This window comes from Bufo bufo, chromosome 2 (assembly GCF_905171765.1).
Source record: "Bufo bufo chromosome 2, aBufBuf1.1, whole genome shotgun sequence".
Taxonomy (NCBI): Eukaryota; Metazoa; Chordata; class Amphibia; order Anura; family Bufonidae; genus Bufo; species Bufo bufo.
Genome location: NC_053390.1, coordinates 335733606 through 335754340, shown reverse-complemented (window position 1 = coordinate 335754340; position 20735 = coordinate 335733606).

Sequence of the window (20735 nt, the reverse complement as noted above, 5' to 3'; positions counted from 1 at the left end):
GTGTCACCCTTATTCGGCAAGGGGTACCATCTTTATGTGGACAATTTCTACACAAGTGTGGCCCTCTTTAGGCATTTGTTTCTAGAACGGATTTGCGCCTGTGGCACCGCGCGAACTAGTCGCGTGGGCTTCCCCCAACGGCTCGTTACCACCCGTCTTGCAAGGGGGGAGAGGGCTGCCTTGTGTAACAAAGAACTGCTCGCGGTGAAATGGAGAGACAAGCGTGACGTTTACATGCTCTCCTCCATTCACGCAGACACGACAATCCAAATTGAGCGAGCAACCCGTGTCATTGAAAAGCCCCTCTGTGTCCACGACTATAATGCGCTCATGGGAGGGGTGGACTTCAATGACCAGATGTTGTCTCCGTATTTAGTTTCCCGCAGAACCAGACGCTGGTATAAGAAGGTGTCTGTATATTTAATTCAATTGGCGCTGTATAATAGTTTTGTTCTCTACAGTAAGGCTGGGAGAACAGGATCTTTCCTCAAATTCCAGGAAGAGATCATCGAGAACCTCCTGTATCCAGGAGGTTCCGTGGCCCCATCCACCAGTGTAGTTAGCCGTCTACACGAGCGACATTTCCCCAGTGTCGTTCCTGGTACCTCAACCCAACCGTCACCCCGAAAAAGATGTCGTGTCTGTAGCAGGAGTGGAATAAGGCGTGACACCCGCTATTTCTGTCCTGACTGTCCTGACCACCCTGCCCTATGCTTTGGTGAGTGTTTCCGGAAGTACCACACACAGTTACACCTAGCATAGGGATTGAATCTCACAGGACAGGCACACAGGGCTATTAGGGCCCTTTTACTCACAGCTGCTGCAAACCTCTCCTTTCACCTGGGATAAAGTGCATAACGTACTTCGCCACATCTTTGGGCGATTTGCGCTTTGCACATTGTCCCATGGGGAAGGAGAGGTTTGTTCTATAAAGGTAAAAAAAAAAAACAAACAAAAAAAATACCGGTAAGTAAAAAAGTTAACGTTCAGTTAAAAAAGTTAAAAAAAGTTTATATGTTCTGTTCAAAAGTTAATAAATTTATTGCGTTGCGGCCTGGTTTTTTCTTTTTTGTTTTGTTTTTTTTACCTTCCAGGTGGACCAACCGATCGACTAGCTGCAGCACTGATGTGCATTCGGACAGAAGCATTGCGCTGCTGTCAGATTACACGCAAGTCAGTGTATGCGGCGCTGCAAGACGAGATTTCTCCTCTGCAGTAAAAGATACGTTTGCCGAAGCATATGAGCTGAGGAGGTGGCGGTGTTCATATACTTTGGCAAACACTTTGTATATATAAAAAAAAAAATCCCGGCAATGATTTATTCATCCACATCGATTGATGTGAATGGAGAAATCTGGTTTGCCAGGGCATACGAGCTAAGTGGGTATGGATGTTGGGCGGAGCTCCTATGTCCTGGCAGACGCCTTTCCCCTCCTTTTTCTTTTTTTGGCAGAGATTTTTTCATCCACATTGATCGATGCGAATGAAGAAATCTGTGCCGTTCATTTTTTTCTTTCAGCCCAGAGGCTGAACGGAAAAAAAAAATCTCATTACCTGTATGCTCAATATAAGGAGAATAGCAGAAACTCCTAATGCTGGGCATACATGTAATGATTGCGGAGACCCTCAAATGCCAGGGCAGTACAAACACCCCACAAATAACACCATTTTGGAAAGAAGACAACCCAAGGTATTCGCTGAGGGGCATATTGAGTCCATGAAAGATTGAAATTTTTGTCCCAAGTTAGCGGAAAGGGAGACTTTGTGAGAAAAAAATCAAAAAAATCAATTTCTGCTAACTTGTGCCAAAAATTTTTTTTTCTATGAACTCGCCATGCCCCTCATTGAATACCTTGGGGTGTCTTCTTTCCAAAATGGGGTCACATGTGGGGTATTTATACTGCCCTGGCATTTTAGGGGCCCAAAGCGTGAGAAGAAGTCTGGTATCCAAATGTCTAAAAATGCCCTCCTAAAAGGAATTTGGGCACCTTTGCCCACCTAGGCTGCAAAAAAGTGTCACACATGTGGTATCTCCGTATTCAGGAGAAGTTGGGGAATGTGTTTTGGGGTGTCATTTTACATATACCCATGCTGGGTGAGAAAAATATCTTGGTCAAATGCCAACTTTGTATAAAAAAAATGGGAAAAGTTGTCTTTTGCCAAGATATTTCTCTCACCCAGCATGGGTATATGTAAAATGACACCACAAATCACATTCCACAACTTCTCCTGAATACGTAGATACCACATGTGTGACACTTTTTTGCAGCCTAGGTGGGCAAAGGGGCCCACATTCCAAAGAGCACCTTTCGGATTTCACAGGTCATTTACCTACTTACCACACATTAGGGCCCCTGGAAAATGCCAGGGCAGTAAAACTACCCCACAAGTGACCCCATTTTGGAAAGAAGACACCCCAAGGTATTCCGTGAGGGGCATGGCAAGTTCCTAGAATTTTTTATTTTTTGTCACAAGTTAGTGGAAAATGATGATTTTTTTTTTTTTTTTTTTTCATACAAAGTCTCATATTCCACTAACTTGTGACAAAAAATAAAACTTCCATGAACTCACTATGCCCATCAGCGAATACCTTGGGGTGTCTTCTTTCCAAAATGGGGTCACTTGTGGGGTAGTTAGACTGCCCTGGCATTCTAGGGGCCCAAATGTGTGGTAAGGAGTTTGAAATCAAATTCTGTAAAAAATGACCTGTGAAATCCGAAAGGTGCTCTTTGGAATATGGGCCCCTTTGCCCACCTAGGCTGCAAAAAAGTGTCACACATCTGGTATCTCCGTATTCAGGAGAAGTTGGGCAATGTGTTTTGGGGTGTCATTTTACATATACCCATGCTGGGTGAGAGAAATATCTTGGCAAAAGACAACTTTTCCCATTTTTTTATACAAAGTTGGCATTTGACCAAGATATTTATCTCACCCAGCATGGGTATATGTAAAAAGACACCCCAAAACACATTTCCCAACTTCTCCTGAATACGGAGATACCAGATATGTGACACTTTTTTGCAGCCTAGGTGGGCAAAGGGGCCCATATTCCAAAGAGCACCTTTCGGATTTCACTGGTCACTTTTTACAGAATTTGATTTCAAACTCCTTACCACACATTTGGGCCCCTAGAATGCCAGGGCAGTATAACTACCCCACAAGTGACCCCATTTTGGAAAGAAGAGACCCCAAGGTATTCGCTGATGGGCATAGTGAGTTCATAGAACTTTTTATTTTTTGTCACAAGTTAGTGGAATATGAGACTTTGTAAGAAAAAATAAATAAAAAATCATCATTTTCCGCTAACTTGTGACAAAAAATAAAAAGTTCTATGAACTCACTATGCCCATCAGCGAATACCTTAGGGTGTCTACTTTCCGAAATGGGGTCATTTGTGGGGTGTTTGTACTGTATGGGCATTGTAGAACCTCAGGAAACATGACAGGTGCTCAGAAAGTCCGAGCTGCTTCAAAAAGCGGAAATTCACATTTTTGTACCATAGATTGTAAACGCTATAACTTTTACCCAAACCATTTTTTTTTTACCCAAACATTTTTTTTTTATCAAAGACATGTAGAACAATAAATTTAGAGCAAAATTTATATATGGATCTCGTTTTTTTTTGCAAAATTTTACAACTGAAAGTAAAAAATGTCATTTTTTTGCAAAAAAATCGTTAAATTTCGATTAATAACAAAAAAAGTAAAAATGTCAGCAGCAATGAAATACCACCAAATGAAAGCTCTATTAGTGAGAAGAAAAGGAGGTAAAATTCATTTGGGTGGTAAGTTGCATGACCGAGCAATAAACGGTGAAAGTAGTGTAGGTCAGAAGTGTAAAAAGTGGCCTGGTCTTTCAGGGTGTTTAAGCCATGGGGGCTGAGGTGGTTAAAATGGAAAATCTGCCAAAAAAGTGAAATTTTGAAATTGTATCTCTATTTTCCATTAATTCTTGTGAAACACCTAAAGGGTTAAAAAAGTTTGTAAAATCAGTTTTGAATACCTTGAGGGGTGTAGCTTCTAGAATGGGGTCATTTTGGGGTGGTTCCTATTATGTAAGCCTCACAAAGTGACTTCAGACCTGAACTGGTCCTTGAAAAGTGGGTTTTTGAAAATTTCTGAAAAATGTAAAGATTTGCTTCTAAACTTCTAAGCCTTGTAACATCCCCAAAAAAATGTCATTCCCAAAATGATCCAAACATGAAGTAGACATATGGGAAATGTAAAGTAATAACTATTTTTGTAGGTATTACTATGTATTATAGAAGTAGAGAAATTGAAACTTGGAAATTTGCTAATTTTTTCAAATGTTTGTCAAATTTGGTATTTTTTTTTAAATAAAAATGTATTTTTTTTACTCCATTTTACCAGTATCATGAAGTACAATATGTGACGAAAAAACATTCTCAGAATGGCCTGGATAAGTCAAAGCGTTTTAAGGTTATCACCACATAAAGTGACACATGTCAGATTTGCAAAAAATGACCTGGGCAGGAAAGTGAAAACAGGCCCGGGGTTGAAGGAGTTAACTTAACCATATTATGGCTGTGGAATCTGGTTTGGAATAAGGCAAGTCTGTAACTACAGTATCATTTTGATATTTTTTTTTCCAATCCAGGGAGATTTATACATACTGTTGTTTCACAGTATCATCTCCAAGGAACTGAGTTCAGTTCTATGAATGTATGGTTGATTATATATATATATATATATATATATATGGAAAATGATATAAATCTGACTTGAGTTTAATCTGAAACATCTGTCGGCTGAGAGAAATCAGGTATCAAAGTAATTTCAAATATATTGTAGGGTATTATCACAATAAGAAATTGTAAGGAATATATGTATATCCTATAGGTTATTTTGGCTTTCTTGAAAGGTTGCATATCATTAATTAATTTTCATAATTTTATTGTCACCAATTTGATATTTGATTAATTTGCACTGTATTATTATTATTTTAATAAATATATATTTTGATTTACCACTGCCTTCTTTTTGTCTTCAAACTTAGCCCAGATCACAAGCCCTTATCGGCTTGGTCTTTATGATAATAAGTTAGAATCTCCTACCTTATAGATTCTAATTTATTTACATAAGGAATATAGACTGTTAATCAGAGCAGTATAAATATTCTGACAAGCCTTCTCATTGGCCCACAAGCAAGAAGGGAGCTTACTGATGAAAAACAAAATCTAGAATATTCGAGAATACGAATATATAGCACTGAAACAAACATAGGCAGCTCTCACCTGCATATCCTTGTCTTGAGCCAGGACATAGAGTCTGGGTGTGCTATAAAAGAAACTTGAAAAACTAGGTGGTCCAGCTCCAGATAAACAAGGTATAAATCTTTATTGAAGCGGTTTAAAATGTTCCATACAGGTACACTGTGTAGACAGTGTACCTATATGGAATATTTTTAATCGCTTCAATAAAGATTTATAGCTTGTTTATCTGGAGCTGAATATATAGCACTATATTCGAAATCTTTGCGAATTCTCAAAGTGGCGATATTCACGATTAAAATTTGCGATTCGAATATTCGCGCCCATTACTAGTACTGAAGTGAGACAACCCCTTGTTACAGTTAATTCTGAAAGGTGAGATTCTAACAAAGACTGTTTGTGTAGGGATTCAAGTTTTTGGATTTTGGCTAATAAAGAGTCTATATAGGTTCTCCTGGCTTTCTTGGCTCTAGCTCCCATAGAGATAAAATGACCTCTCATAAAAGCTTTATGAGCATCCCATAATACTTGACAGGATGTGACTGACTTATTATTAAAAGAAAAATATTCCTCCAAGGCTTTTTGTGTTTGGATCAAAGGATCACCTGGGGCGATTAATTGCTCATTTAGACGCCATCTAAAGGGACGTGGTTCCAGAGTGGGGGCAGATAATGTCAAGCACACCGGGGAGTGATCTGATAGGTGCATAGTACCAATGTTGGCCAAGCTACAAAACTGGAGATGCTCTTTTGATATGAATAAGTAGTCCAATCTGTGATAGGACCCATGTACGGAAGAGAAAAAGGAGTAGTCTCGTTCCTTTGGATTAAAAAGTCTCCAGACATCACAAACTGACCAGTTATGCAGAAATTTCTTGAGATGTCTGAGCACTTTAGTTGATATTGCTGATCTTTTAGAGGTGGAGTCAATATTTGGTTCAAGCGTTAAATTAAGATCTCCTCCTAGAATCACCACTCCCTCTCTGTATGGCTCCAGTAGAGACAAGACCTCTATAATCCATGCAGCCTGGCCAACATTGGGGGCATAAAGATTAAAAAAAGTATAGACTTGGTTAGCTATAGATCCTTTAAGTAACATATATCTCCCCTCGTTATCTTGAGTATGATAAATATAAGTGAATGGAATATGTTTCCTGATCCCTATGCTTACACCTCTGGAGGCCGAGGACCCTGAACCACAATGGTACCAGTCTGAAAATAATGAGTGAGTGAGGTTTGGGTATTTATCTAATTTAAAGTGGGTCTCTTGGAGAAAAATGATCGAGCACTTTTCCTTCCTTAAAGAGGACCTTTCACCGATTATTACACTATGAACTAACTATACAGACATGTAGAGCGGCGCCCGGGGATCTCACTGCACTTACTATTATCCCCGGGCGCCGCTCCGTTCTCCTTCTATGCCCTCCGGTATCTCCGCTCACTAAGTTATAGTAGGCAGAGATTGCAGTCACTAAGTTATGGTAGGCGGAGTCTGCCCTTGTTCTGCTCTAGCGCTGGCCAATCGCAGCGCAGAGCTCACAGCTTGGGAGGTTATTTTCTCCCAGGCTGTGAGCTCTGCAATGCGATTGGCCAGCGCTACAGAAGAACAAAGGCAGACTCCGCCTACCATAACTTAGTGAACGGAGATACCGGAGGACATAGCAGGAGAACGGAGCGGCGCCCAGGGATAATAGTAAGTGCAGTGAGATCCCCGGGCGCCGCTGTACATGTCTGTATAGTTAGTTCATAGTGTAATAATCGGTGAAAGGTCCTCTTTAAGTAGGAGAAAATTTGACTTCGTTTAGAAGGGGAATTGAAGCCCTTCACGTTGAAGGATGCTATGCAAAGGTCAGCCATGATTCAAAGTGAAGGGTAGGATGTTCAAATGAAATAATAAAGTGAAACTCAATGTTTGTGGTGAGGGCAAAAAAAGAAAAAATAAACACTCAGCCTCCATAAGCGAAGCAGCGGGATGTCTCATAGGTCTCAGATAGGATCGTAGATCTTGCATACAAAGTAGAGTACCTGACTGGAAAATAAAGACAAAAGGAAAAAAATAAAATAAAAGGCAAAGAACAAAATGAGCAAAACAGTGACAAAAATATAACATTTTAGTAGAGCTAGGGAACTCTGCAAACTCTTAGGGGAAAAGGTAAACTCTTTAAGAGCATCCGTCCATAGGTCAAAATATACCAGACAGTATTACTGCTATAATGCAGAGAGTTAACCCTCTCCTGAATCTAGAGGGAGCCAGGAGAGAGGAGTAGTGAGCAGTATTGGTGTATTAGGGTGAAACATAAGGATAAGAGTAGCAAAGAGAAAAAATCGCAAAGTGCAGCGATTAGAACATTTCCCTCTAGCCTAAAGTTCTTCATTGAGTCCGCATTGACAGCAAGGGAACATAACAAAACATCTAAACAGGGGTACATAGGCGGATGAATCTACCCGAAAGTTGAAATGATCACTGACATAGTGTCAGTACAGAGGTATACAATTATATACTTAGCGACGATACTGATCTTCACTCGTCAATAAGTGGTAGTCTCCTCGGTGTGGAGGTGTTCAATCTTCTTCCTCTTTGCAGCTTGGGGGTGCGAGGTGGCTCCCAAGGTACGACTGTTGGAAGATCGGGGAGGGTAGCTGTATTCTGAAGCATGTCCCAATTATCGATCGGTAGCGGTTGGATCTTAAGTTGAGCATATATCTTTTCCAGGTCTTTGGGAGAGGAGATAAAAAGGCGACGGCCTTCATGGGAGAAGGAGAGGCCAAAGGGAAAAGACCATCTGTATAAGATCTTCTGAGAACGCAGCCAATCCCTAAGTGGCTTCAGCCCTCTGCGCTTCCTAAGAGTGGACTGTGCTAGGTCTTGGAAAATTGATATTTTGTTACCTTCCCATAACATGGACGGGTTGTTCCTAGCGTTTGAAAGAACCGCTTCCTTAACTGGGTAGAATAGAAACTTACAGATAACATCCTTTGGGGGCTCATTTGGTTGTGGTTTGGGCCTTAATGCCCTGTGAGCCCTTTCAATGGTGATTTTGTGCGCTGTGTCAGGGCCCAGCAGCTGCAGACAAATTTGCATTACCGCTTCAGGGATGTCACTGGGATTAATAAATTCGGGGATACCTCTGAACCGAAGATTATTTCTTCTTCCCCTATTCTCCTGGTCTTCCAAAGCTGTGTACAGTAGGTTGATGTGCGGCTGGTATTCAGCCATAGTAGAAGACACCTCTTTCTGGTGGGTGATGAACTTAGATTGATTTTCCTCCAGGGTCTCCACTCTGCTGCCTATGTGGTGAATATCACCCGTAATAGCTGCTAATTCAGAGCTGAGGGGTTCGAGAGCTTCAGCAAGCGAATCCTTTAGGAAACTCCTGGAGATCGGTAAGGCGTCTGGGCTAGGGGAAACTTCCCTACCTCTTTCAGCGCCAGTAGAAGCTTGCTGTTTGCAGCCGGCAGACTTCGGTGTTCCGGGCGCCATTTTAGGTTCTCTTGCCACGCATGCTGCGGCTGCCTTTTTAATGAATTTGTCCATTTCTCCAGGCTGAATCGCCGCTTTGGCAGGACCGGAAAGATCTGTATTCTTTTGACCACCGATTTTGACCATTTTCGGTCTGGTAAGCTGATAATAAGGGGCTGTGAGGGATAATCAAGTAGCGGAGCGACGCTTCACACAGCCATCCACTCTCAGCGTAGGCTCCGCCCCCGTGAGACAACCCCTTTAACTGAATTTACCACAGGTAGACTCCAATCAAGGTGTAGAAACATCTCAAAGATGATAAAGAGAAATGGAAAGCTCCAAGAGCTAAATTTCGAATGTCATAGCAAAAGGTCTGAATACTTATGCCCATGTGAAATTTTAGTTTTTCCTTTTAAATAAATTAGTAAAGATTTCAAACATTCTGTTGCGACTATAGGGTACTGGTTGCAGAATGATGGGGAAAACGCTCTGAAGACTTTCCAAATGCATTGCCATAGTAATCCTACCTATAATGATAATGATGAAAAGTGATCTGTACAGACCACAAAGTAGTGCCTTTATTAAGCGTAGTGGTCATTGGGAAAACTGCAGGATTTTAGGATTTTTTAAATATAGATACAGACATGGAAAATTAAAAATAACTTTACAATAACAATTCTTTAAAAATATGTTAAACATAAAAACTTGATATATAGAAAAATAATTTTTTTAAGTCACATTCTCTTCAATGTGTATGAGAGAAGGCCAACAATCCCCCAATTGCAGGGTAAATAGGCTGGCCTTATGTGTTCTTCCCAAAATCTTTTCTTTGATGACAGCAGTATACATTTTGAGAAAGAACAAAAGAAAATATGATTACAACAAATTTTACAAGCAGACAATCCCTTTAAAGCTTTGCTACTAAGTGATTTTGCAAGCCCCATTATTTATAGCCATGTTTATTTGAATTTAGTTCTTTTGATCAATTGCATCATGTAGTAGGAAAATAAATTTGATTGACAATTACCAACATTGCATTCTTGTCATAATCACCTCTGTGTGTGGTCTTTTTTTCTTTATCCCCTTACCATTTACAGATATTTAGCATTGTTTGCTTTTGCTTACATTAGCTAAAATATAACAATTAACTTCTAAACATGGCTTTACGTCATGTGGTTCCTGCTAATTCAGGTAATGCCTGCATAGTTCTCATGAAATAATACATTGCATAATGGACCATGATACAAGAACTTTTTATTGCTAAAACAAATATCCTGATAATGTGAAAGTCAAATTATGAACATTCCATTAATGATCTATTTTCACGCAGTCTTAAGCTAATGATACTGATACATCTAACAGCCTGACATTAGAAATGCTGAATAGCATTAAAAAATAAAATATAATTACATTACCACCACCCAGTCCTGAAGGTTGATAAACCCTTTAATCTCATGCCGCATGTGATCTCATTTAGCTCATTTGAACTTCTTCACTAAATATCTTGGATCACCCCCCTGTCTTCTATCTTTCCTTAGTTGAAAGACTATAAAATTGCATTACTGTGAAGCTACAGTGGATAATGATATTGAAAGGGGTGGGGTACAGACTGGTTAGAAAAGAAGACATGTACATAATATCATCTGCTCCCTCAGATCATTGCTGTCAAAATAATAATAATAATAATAATAATCTTTATTTATGTAGCGCCAACATATTCCACAGCGCTTTTAATCAGGGATTAGATCAATTAACGATTACTCACATTGTATGATACCTTAGCTAAGCATACTTTTTTAATTTATTGATATGAGTTATTTGCATTGCTGATATATCTAATTATATAGTAAATTTAATAAACATATTAACCCCTTGGACACCCATGACATACCAGTACATTATGGCCGCCAGTACCTTGGCGACCTTTAGAATACTAGTACATCATGCTGATCTGGTCGGCAGCAGAGCTGTAAACAGCGATATCAGCAGATAAACCCCTTGTATGGCCGAGACAAAGCTCACGGCGGCATACAGGGGTTTGTGGGGGGGTATCTCCGCCTGCATTCCTATGACCATTGGGTCCCCGCGCTGCGGTGACAGGGTCCTGATGGGTGAGAAGGAAGCCCGATGCCTTGCAGAGGCATCAGGGCTTGCCTACTACGGAGGTCTAAGAGATCCAGCCCCAAAAGTTGACGTCCTGCTGTGGGACAAAAAAAAGTAAAAAAATAATAATTCCATAATAAACAACATATACACCAAAATAGTACCAATCAAACTGTCACCTCATCCCGCAAAAAATGAGCCCCTACATAAGACAATCACCCAAAAAATAAAAATAAATATGTCTTTCAGAAAATATAGACACAAAATCATGATTCTTTTCTTTCAAAAATGTTTTTATTGTGTAAAACCGGAATACATTTTTTAAAAATAGACATTTTTTTTTAAAATAGACAATTTTTTTAAATAGACAGGTATCGCCAAGTCCGTAACCATCTGCTGTATAAAAATATCACATGATCCTTCCCATCAGATGAATGCCATAAAAAAAACTGTGCCAAAGGAACAATTTTCTTGGTCACCTTGCCACAAAAGGTGTAATATTGAATAATCAAAAAATCATATATGCCCAAAAATGGTAGCAATAAAAACGTCCACTCCTTACGCCTCTACACAAAACAATCGGAAGAAAAAGAAAAATAATATGGCTTTCAGAAAATGGAGACACAAAAACATGATTTTTTTTTCAAAAATGCTGTATTATGTAAAACTGAAACTCAAAAAGTAGACATATTTGATAGTGTCATTTCCCTAATGAACTGATCTAATAAATGATCGTGTTACTTATCCCCATGGTGAACACCATAAAAAAAACACTGACAGAATTGCAATTTTTGCCCACTTCCCCTCCCCAAAAAATGATGATCAAAAAAGTCACATGTATCGCAAATTGGTACCAATGAAAACTGCAATCTGTCCCGCAAAAAACAAGACCTCATGCATCTTGTTGGTGGCAAAATAAAAATGTTATGCATGTTATTATGTTGGGGTGAAAAATATAACTTTATTTACGCTAAAAAAGTAGTAAAACATGTAACTTTGCACAACTGTGTAAATGTGGTATTGCCATATCCCTATTGAACTATAGAATAAAGTTAAGAATATATACTGCATGGAGAACCCCATAAAAAAATTCAAATTAAAAACACTGACAGAATTTAAATTTTTGCCCACCTCCTCTCCCAAAAAATAGTATACAAAGTGATCAAAAAGTAATATATACCCAAAAATGGTACAACAAAACCTACAGCTTCTCCTGCAAAAAATAAGCCCCTACACAGCTCAGTCAACAAAGAAAAATAAAAAAGTTATAGCCCCTAAAAAGAATTTAGGCAAATTCCATGTTAGAAAATCCATGTATTGCTCCTTCCCGTCTGAACAACTTTAATTAATTTTTTGTGACTTTTGTGTCGCAGTCATCGCATGTCAGAGTAAGACACCATTGGTTATCATTAGAAAAAATGTTGCGCAATAAATGTCGTAGTGTAGCCCTAGCTTAAAAGCACAAAACACACAAGTGAAAAAAACACCTCTAAGGCCTCATGCACAGGACTGCTGTCGGCCAGTGCTCGTATTGCGGCCCGCAAACAGAATGGGTCCACAATCCAGAAGGTGCGATGCGGAACGGAGGCACGGAACCTCACAGAAGCACTACGGAGTGCAAGCACTACTTTTTTTGTGGTGCAGACCGTAGTATGCGGATCGTGGACCCCATTCAAGTGAATGGGTCCACGTCCACAAACAGTTGGCAGACAGTATCACACATGATAGGATTAGATACACAATCAGCAGACAGTATCACAAATAATAGGATTAGATACAGCAGTTTTACGAGAGGATTAGATACCCAGCTCAACATCATGCATGATAGACTCCCAAACACTAGGCTTAGATACACCAAGCTTATCAATTGTGATATTGGGTCAATGCATACCTCAAGAAAGGAAAGGGGGAATTTTTTTAGTTTAGGTCAACCCCGGGAGTGCATCCTCTGGTGACTGACTACTCACACCCTGGTCACATGATGAAGGGAACGTGCCCGGAGCGCATCCTACACCTGTGACTGACTGCAGAAGTATGAGGCAATCGCTTTATTTCTTGGGACCTGACAGCAACTTCTTCTGCAAGTCTGTGTGTAGTGCAGGACAGACCAGCTCCCAAGTCATGCTCCGACGTCAATTTGTTAAAAACTTTGTTGTAATACTGTACTGAGTTCCCGGTCCGTACAGTATTAGAATCTATTGGCTCCAATGAGCCGAAGTTATTACTTTGCAAAGTCTCGCGAGACTTTGTGTAATAACTTTAGGAATTAATTATTACTGTAAAAAACCTTGAAACCAACCTCGGGTTCAGTTCCATAATAATAGAAGTTATAGTTACTATAATCTGGAGAAAGGTTGCTGATCCAGGGAGTTAGGGTCCATTCATATGTCCGTAGTGTATTGCGGATCCACAAATTGCACCCGTCCAGCACCCCCATAGAACTGCCTATTGTCCGCAATTGCAGACAAGAATAGGACATGTTCTATTTTTTTCCAGAGCCGCGGACCAGAAGTTCGGGGCCGAGCTCCGGAAATGCGGATGCGGACAGCACAATGTGTTCCATTCCTGCCCCATAGAGAATGAATGGGTCCGCACCTGTTCCGGATAATTGCGGAACGGGTGCGGACACATTCTACGGACGTGTGAATGGACCCTTATTCTGATTGCCTGATTGGAGTCAAGAAGAAAAATTTTTCCCCTAAAATGAGGGATATTTACTTCTACCTCATGAGGGTTTTTTGCCTTCCTCTGGATGAAGTTTAACGAAACTTTGCAGGATAACAGGCTGAACTGGATGGACGTATGTCTTTTTTTCAGCCTTATAAACTATGTTACCATGTTACTATACATGGCCTATACCATTCTACTGCAAAAAGGGGTCAACTGGCTCATATGAGAAAGGTATGTATGAAGGATTTTAAATTATACATATATTAGAAAATTGTATTGTTTCCTATTAAACAGATAGATTAACAAAATATGTTAATAACTTGGCCTAATTCCCTTGCAAAATATAAAATATTGCTCAAGTGATCTTTCATTTGCTTTTATAATGTGATATAAAAAAGATTACGATGAAAGAAATGCTCCAGCACCAGAAGGACGTAATGAAAAAATTCCCGGTCTTTATTCAAATCAGATTTGAATAAAGACCGGGAATTTTTTCATTACGTCCTTCTGGTGCTGGAGCATTTCTTTCATCGTGCATCTACTATTGGACTGGCTTGTGTCCGCCCCGTGCACCATCACACAGGATCGGAAGGTGAGCTGGCTGTAACCTCTTACTATAAAAAAGATTACACATAAAATACACAAAATGAGTAAATTATGTTAAAACTGCTTACCCAGGCATGCTTCATCAACAACTAACGGAAGCTGGGAATCTCACATTCCGAGAAGTCATGTGCTGGATGCAGACAACCAAACATCTACTAACAATCTCTGTCTATGGACAAGAGCAGAGTACCACTTCTCATGTCCTATAGGCAAGCGTCCGCATAAAAATTGCAAAAATAATTCTCTAAAGCTGCGACATTACCAATGAGAAACACTACTGATTCTGGTTGCATAGTTGACAACCAGTGTGAAAAGTATGTGCCCATTTTTCTAATATGAGTGCCATGAAATTTTTGATGGCATGGGAATACATTCTGCTATGAAAGTAGTACTTTCTAATTTCTATACTTAATATATACCTAGTAACAATGATTGTCTTTGGAATGTCTATTGTACTGTGTTATAAATGTAAGAAATAGTAAGACATTCCATTAAGCCATGAAATAATTGTTTATCAAGAAACAGTGTAGGTGGCATTATTCAATACAATAGAAAATCTTAGCAATCAGTAAATATAGTAGGACCATTTTCTCATTATTTTCTTGTATGCTGAATTGCTTTGTATATTGTACAGTTGCCTTTTAATGATAATTGTGTGTTGTATGTACAATAAAAAATCACCCTTCTCCACAAAAGGCAGTGCATTTCCTTTTACCAGTTCATTAAACCCTTCAATGCCAGACGATGATGAAAAATATGCCAGAGCAAAAGGGCATTCATTTATTACACAGTATAGAAAAGGTTAAGCTAGAGAGCAGCACACTTGAATTTCCTTATACTGGTGAGCTATATCAGCTCAAATATGAGTGGGTGGCTGACCTTCACACTTCACACTTTTAAGTGGCTATTACCAAACAAGTAGTCAATTTAGGAGCATGGAATGCAACACAGCTTCTAATTACAATGGTTTGCCCAGCTTTAGTTATATGTGTTCTCATTAAACAGAAAGAAACATCTAGTTTATGTTAGTTTCTAGACCAGATAATAGAAAATAGATTGATTCATTTTCTTTTCATTCCTTTTGCCTACCTGTTGTAACAGAAGACAAGCAGCTATTAGTCCTACAAGATTTGGCTACTGTTATTTAGTACTGTGGATCAGTGATGGCCAGTTCGCATTGTTCGCCCGCGAACATATGCGGGCTGCCATCTTCTTTCACAAGTCTGGCGAGGCACAGGTAAGCCCTTACCTGTGCCTGCGCCGCGAGCCGCTCTGAAAACAAGTGTGGTCAGCGGGAGCAGGCAGTTCCGAGAACAGCCACCGGGGGCCTTCATCGGGCTTTTCTCGCTACTGCCTGCTCCCGGTGACCGCATTTGTTTTCAGACCGGCTCGCAGCACAGGTAAGGGCTTACCTGTGCCTCGCTGGACTTGCGAAAAAATATGTGCCCAAGCCACTCTGTACACCTTTTTTCCTTCTGCTTCCTATCACAGTCCCTCCCCTTGATTGACATGACCAGTCGAGAGGACTGTGCAGGAACCTGGCTCTGTCAATGTACAAGGAGTCGGGGGAGCTGGCAGAGGAAGCATGCGGAGCAAGGTTGCACAGAGTGGTTTGGGTCTGCCCTCAGTGCACTTTACTGCTCATTTGCACATGGAGTAAAAGTACTTTTTCTCCAGGATGAAGTAATGAATTACTAAGTGAAAGGTATCATTACATTCTGTTAATCCTACAAGGTATTGTGCCTGGTTTAAAGAGGACTTGTAACCTCTCCTCACATGTCTGTTTTAGTAACTATATAATAACAACTCTGGAGCACTGTATTCTTTTCTCTGCTTACCAATCACAATGCCGTACATTGTATAGCGCGTGTGCTTGATATTACTCTCAGCCCCCTTCACTTCTATGGGGCTGAGCGCGATACCAAGCACAGTCACTATGCAATGTATGGCGCTGTGATTGGTAAGCACAGAGAAGGCCACAGCGCTCACAGGAGGACCGCTGTCTTCTCAAAGCTGATTGGCGGGGGTCCCAGGTGTCATACCCCCACCAATAAAATACTGATGACCTATCCTCAGGAGAAGTCAGTGACCAGGAAATAATGGAAGTTCCCACTAGAAGAGCATTGGGTGTATGCCTATGGTTGTGGAGCTCAGCTTGCGTCAGACAGTAGTTTCAATGCAATGCTGTACAGCTGGAGAGAGCAAGTTCCAGTTTACCACTGTGGAGACATTAGCGCACCATATGGAGACCAAACCACTGCCTTAGAGAATGTGCCTAGAGAAGCCAGGCCGATGAGGGGTCTAAATAGAAACTATCTGAGTGTTTTTGCCACAACAACAAAGTGTACCAAAAGGAAGATGTCTTACAGAGAGACTTGCAACAAGCAGTTGACCCCAATAGAATCAAATAACATGTTACGGTAGGTTCACATTTGCTGCAACAAACTCCAGTAGTCTGTTCTCGCAGAGGAAAAGACTCCCAGAATTTACTGTATCGGAACGGCCTGATACTGCCAGATCCCAATTGACCATAATGGGACCCGAAAGGAATCCAGCAGCTTTCTGGAATAAATGTTGAATTTCAGCTATGTCCGTTATGGTTAACTTTAGTAGTCTGGACAACATTCCACAAGCTACTATACATTTTCTATGCATTCTGATATACAATAGCTCACTCTCTTGTATAATGAAGTCTACTTTCTCCTGAAATACCTAAAGTTTTGGTTCACTTTGCGACCTAGCTAATTGCTGCTGTGCACATTGATTGCCATTGATTGCACTTAACAATACCAACATGGCAGATTAAACTGATATTTTTCTCTATCATGCTTGTGCCTATTAAAAACCAGTGACAACTGTTATAAGGAAATTATCTTAATCAGCCTTTTTAAATATGTAGAAATTCTACTACCATATGGCCAGCATTAGTTAACATTATGGTGTGCTAAGTTCTGTGTGAGCAAATGACAGGTTGCAGCATGACTACCCAGAAAGGAAGGAATTATCTGAGCCGCAATAATTTTGTAGGCAGGATATGCTACAGTCACCACTTCACATGGAAACATACAGTAAGCACAGACCAGGGATTTAGACTTTTTGAGACTATATTTTGTTTAACTGTATATATTCATTCTGAAGGTCCTCTCCTGTCCTTTACTACACCAAGCTGAAGCCTAACTAGGCAGCACTATCACAAGCCACCAAGTAAATTAGAAGATTACACAATACACATACTGTATATACTTTAGTAAATACTTTAACTGCCACTATACAAGCCATTGGGATGATTCAAACTTTTGTTTCTTCATGGATCCATGTGCCCAATGAAGAAACTTATTGCATGACCTATTCTGGTCTGTTTTGAGGGTAAGGCCTCTTTCACACGAGCGTGTCCGAATAAGGTCCGGATGCTTTGCGGAAAACCTGCGCGAGTAGGTACGCAATTGCAGTCAGTTTTGACTGCGATTGTGTTCCATTGTTCAGTTTTTATCGCGCGGGTGCAATGCGTTTTGCACGCGCGTGATAAAAAACTGAATGTGGTACCAAGACCCGAACTTCTTCACAGATGTTCAGGTTTGGGTTCAAGGTTGTGTAGATTGTATTATTTTCCCTTATAACATGGTTATAAGGGAAAATAATAGCATTCTAAATACAGAATGCATAGTACAATAGGGCTTGAGGGGTTAAAAAAATAAAATAAAAAATTAACTCACCTTAATTCACTTGTTCGCGCAGCCGGCATCTCTTCTGTCTTGCTCTGTGAGGAATAGGACATTTGATGACGTCACTACGCTCATCACATGGTCCGTCACATGATCTTTTACCATGGTGATGGATCATGTGACGGACCATGTGATGAACGTAGTGACATCATCAAAGGTCCTATTCCTCACAGAACAAGGCAGAAGAGATGCCGGCTGCGCGAACAAGTGGATTAAGGTGAGTTAAATTATTATATATTTTTTTTTAACCCCTTAAGCCCTATTGTACTATGCATTCTGTATTCAGAATGCTATTATTTTCCCTTATAACCATGTTATAATGATCGGGTCCCCATCCCGATTGCCTCCTAGCAACCGTGCGTGAAAATCGCAGCCCCATTCACTTCTATGGGGTCTGCGTTGCATGAAAAACGAACAAAATAGAGCTTGCTGCGATTTTCACGCAATGCACAAGTGATGCGTGAAAATCATCGCTCATGTGCACAGCCCCATAGAAATGAATGGGTCTGGATTCAGTGCGGGTGCAATGCGTTCAACTCACGCATTGCACCCGCGCGGAAAACTCGCCCGTGTGAAAGGGGCCTAAGGCTTGCCCATTCAAGTAGGGAGTGAAAATTGTGGAATGTGCTCGAAAGCCATCTATGTGCTATCCTTTTTCTCACATTCATTCATTTTTTGGGGACAGAAAATTAGACACGGTCATGTGAATTAGGCCTAGGGACTCCTACACACATGAATTTGCCCTAGTATTTATTTTTTTACCATATACAAAAACTATATAAACTGCTTGTGTTTTTTCAAAACCTCATGCATTTGTATATCGTTTTTAGCGAACATGGAAAAATGCCAAAAAAACATAACTTCAACATGCTGCATTTAAAAAAAAAAAAAACTTTAGACTTAGAGAAACAAAAAGGCCTCCAAATGGAAAAAAAATGCCACTAGGCATAAAAACTCTCGTGTGCCCTGCATTTCATGTTTGACATAGACTTTCAATCAACATCTAGAAGTGGCATCTCTAAACCAAACAATGCACTAAAAACTTAGGGCAAAAAAATGCCGCTAAAATTAAAAGTTCACCACATCTATACTACCTAAATGTGAGTTCAGTCTAAATAAATCCTATAAAATGTCAAGTAAACACCAATGTGTTAGCGTTGATTGCCAAACTTCTCCCTTTGCTCTGGCTGCATAAAAGCAATAAAGTGTGTTTGTAAAATGAATGCAATCATGTTGTTACATCTGCAGTGGGTAGGGAGGTCAATGTGGAATTAAGTTCTCATGCATAACATGGTATATACGGTATTTGGGCTGAGAATATTTACTTTGGAAAAAGCCAAGAAAGTGTTTTGATTTAAAAAAAAAACAGCCGATCATAAAGTTTGACATATAACTACATAATAAGCAACTAAATAATATTCATTTGGTAATGACACATTTGACTGTCCTTATATTTCACAGTTTTTGAGCTAAATATTTGATTGGGGGGTCTGACAGCAGGGGCCCTTACAAGTAGTGATGAGCAGCAGGGGTCATATTTGAATTCACAATATTTTGTGAATATGTCGTAGAATATTCGTGAATTTGAATATTCGTTAGGAGTAGTGTTGATTGTGAATTTTTGTAATGCGAATTTTCGTAATGAGTATCAATGAGATCATCCGATCCGATGGTATATTCTAACCCCCAGGCGTTCCCATGGTGACGGGGACGCTTGTCGGGGAGGAGTATGCCGAAGTGGAACAACTGTACAGATTTAAAAAAAAATACGAATATTCTAAAAAACTAATATATTAGTTTTTTTGAATATTCGTAATATTCTAAAACAAGAATATATAGCAATACAGCGAATATTCGGAAAAAAAAAAAGTGGAACAATTTAGCTAATATAGTGCTATAATCTTTTTTTTCAGATGAGAAAAAATTACAACTATTAGACAAAGAATACACTATATTAGCTAAATTGCTCTATATTAGTGGGGGGTTTTTTAATATTCGCTATATTGCTATATATTCTTTTTTTTAGAATATTCATAATATTCTAAAACAAGAATATATAGCAATATAGCGAATTATTATATTACGAAAATTCACATTACAAAAATTCTCATTACGAAAAATTCGCATTACGAAAATTCGCAATCAACACTACTCCTAAAGTCAAAGATATTGCAGCCTTCTCGTTGGCCTACAAGCTAGAAGCAGGGAGGGATCATGTGTACTGATTTTAAAAAAAAATCTCGAATATTCACTCTATTGCTATATATTCTTGTTTTAGAATATTACGAATATTCTAAAAAATGAATATATAGCACTATGTCGAATGTATAAATTTTTTTGAATATTAGTTTTTTTTCTATCTGAAGTCATGATTCCTCCCTGCCTAACTTAAGCTTCTAGCTTGTGGGCTAATGAGAAGGTAGCAATATCTTTGACTTTAGGAGTAGTGTTGATTGCGAATTTTCATAATGCGAATTTTCATAATATTATAATTTGCTATATTGCTATATATTCTTGTTTTAGAATATTACGAATATTCTAAAAAATTAATATATAGCAATATAGCGAATATTCGAAAAAAAATTAATATAGAGCAATTTAGATAATATAGTGCTATAATCTTCTTTGTCTAATAGTCTAATTTTTTTCTCATCTGAAGTTCAGATTGGAAAAAAATTACAACTATTAAAAAAAGATTATAGCACTATATTAGCTAAATTGTTCTACATTCGTATTTTCGAATATTCGCTATATTGCTATATATTCTTGTTTTAGAATATTCCAAATATTCTAAAAAACTAATATATTAGTTTTTTAGAATATTCGTCTTTTTTTTTTTTTTTATCTGTACAGTTGTTCCACTTTGGCATATTCCTGCCCGACAAGCGTCCCTGTCACCATGGGAATGCCTGGGGGTTAGAATATACCATCGGATCAGAGTTTTC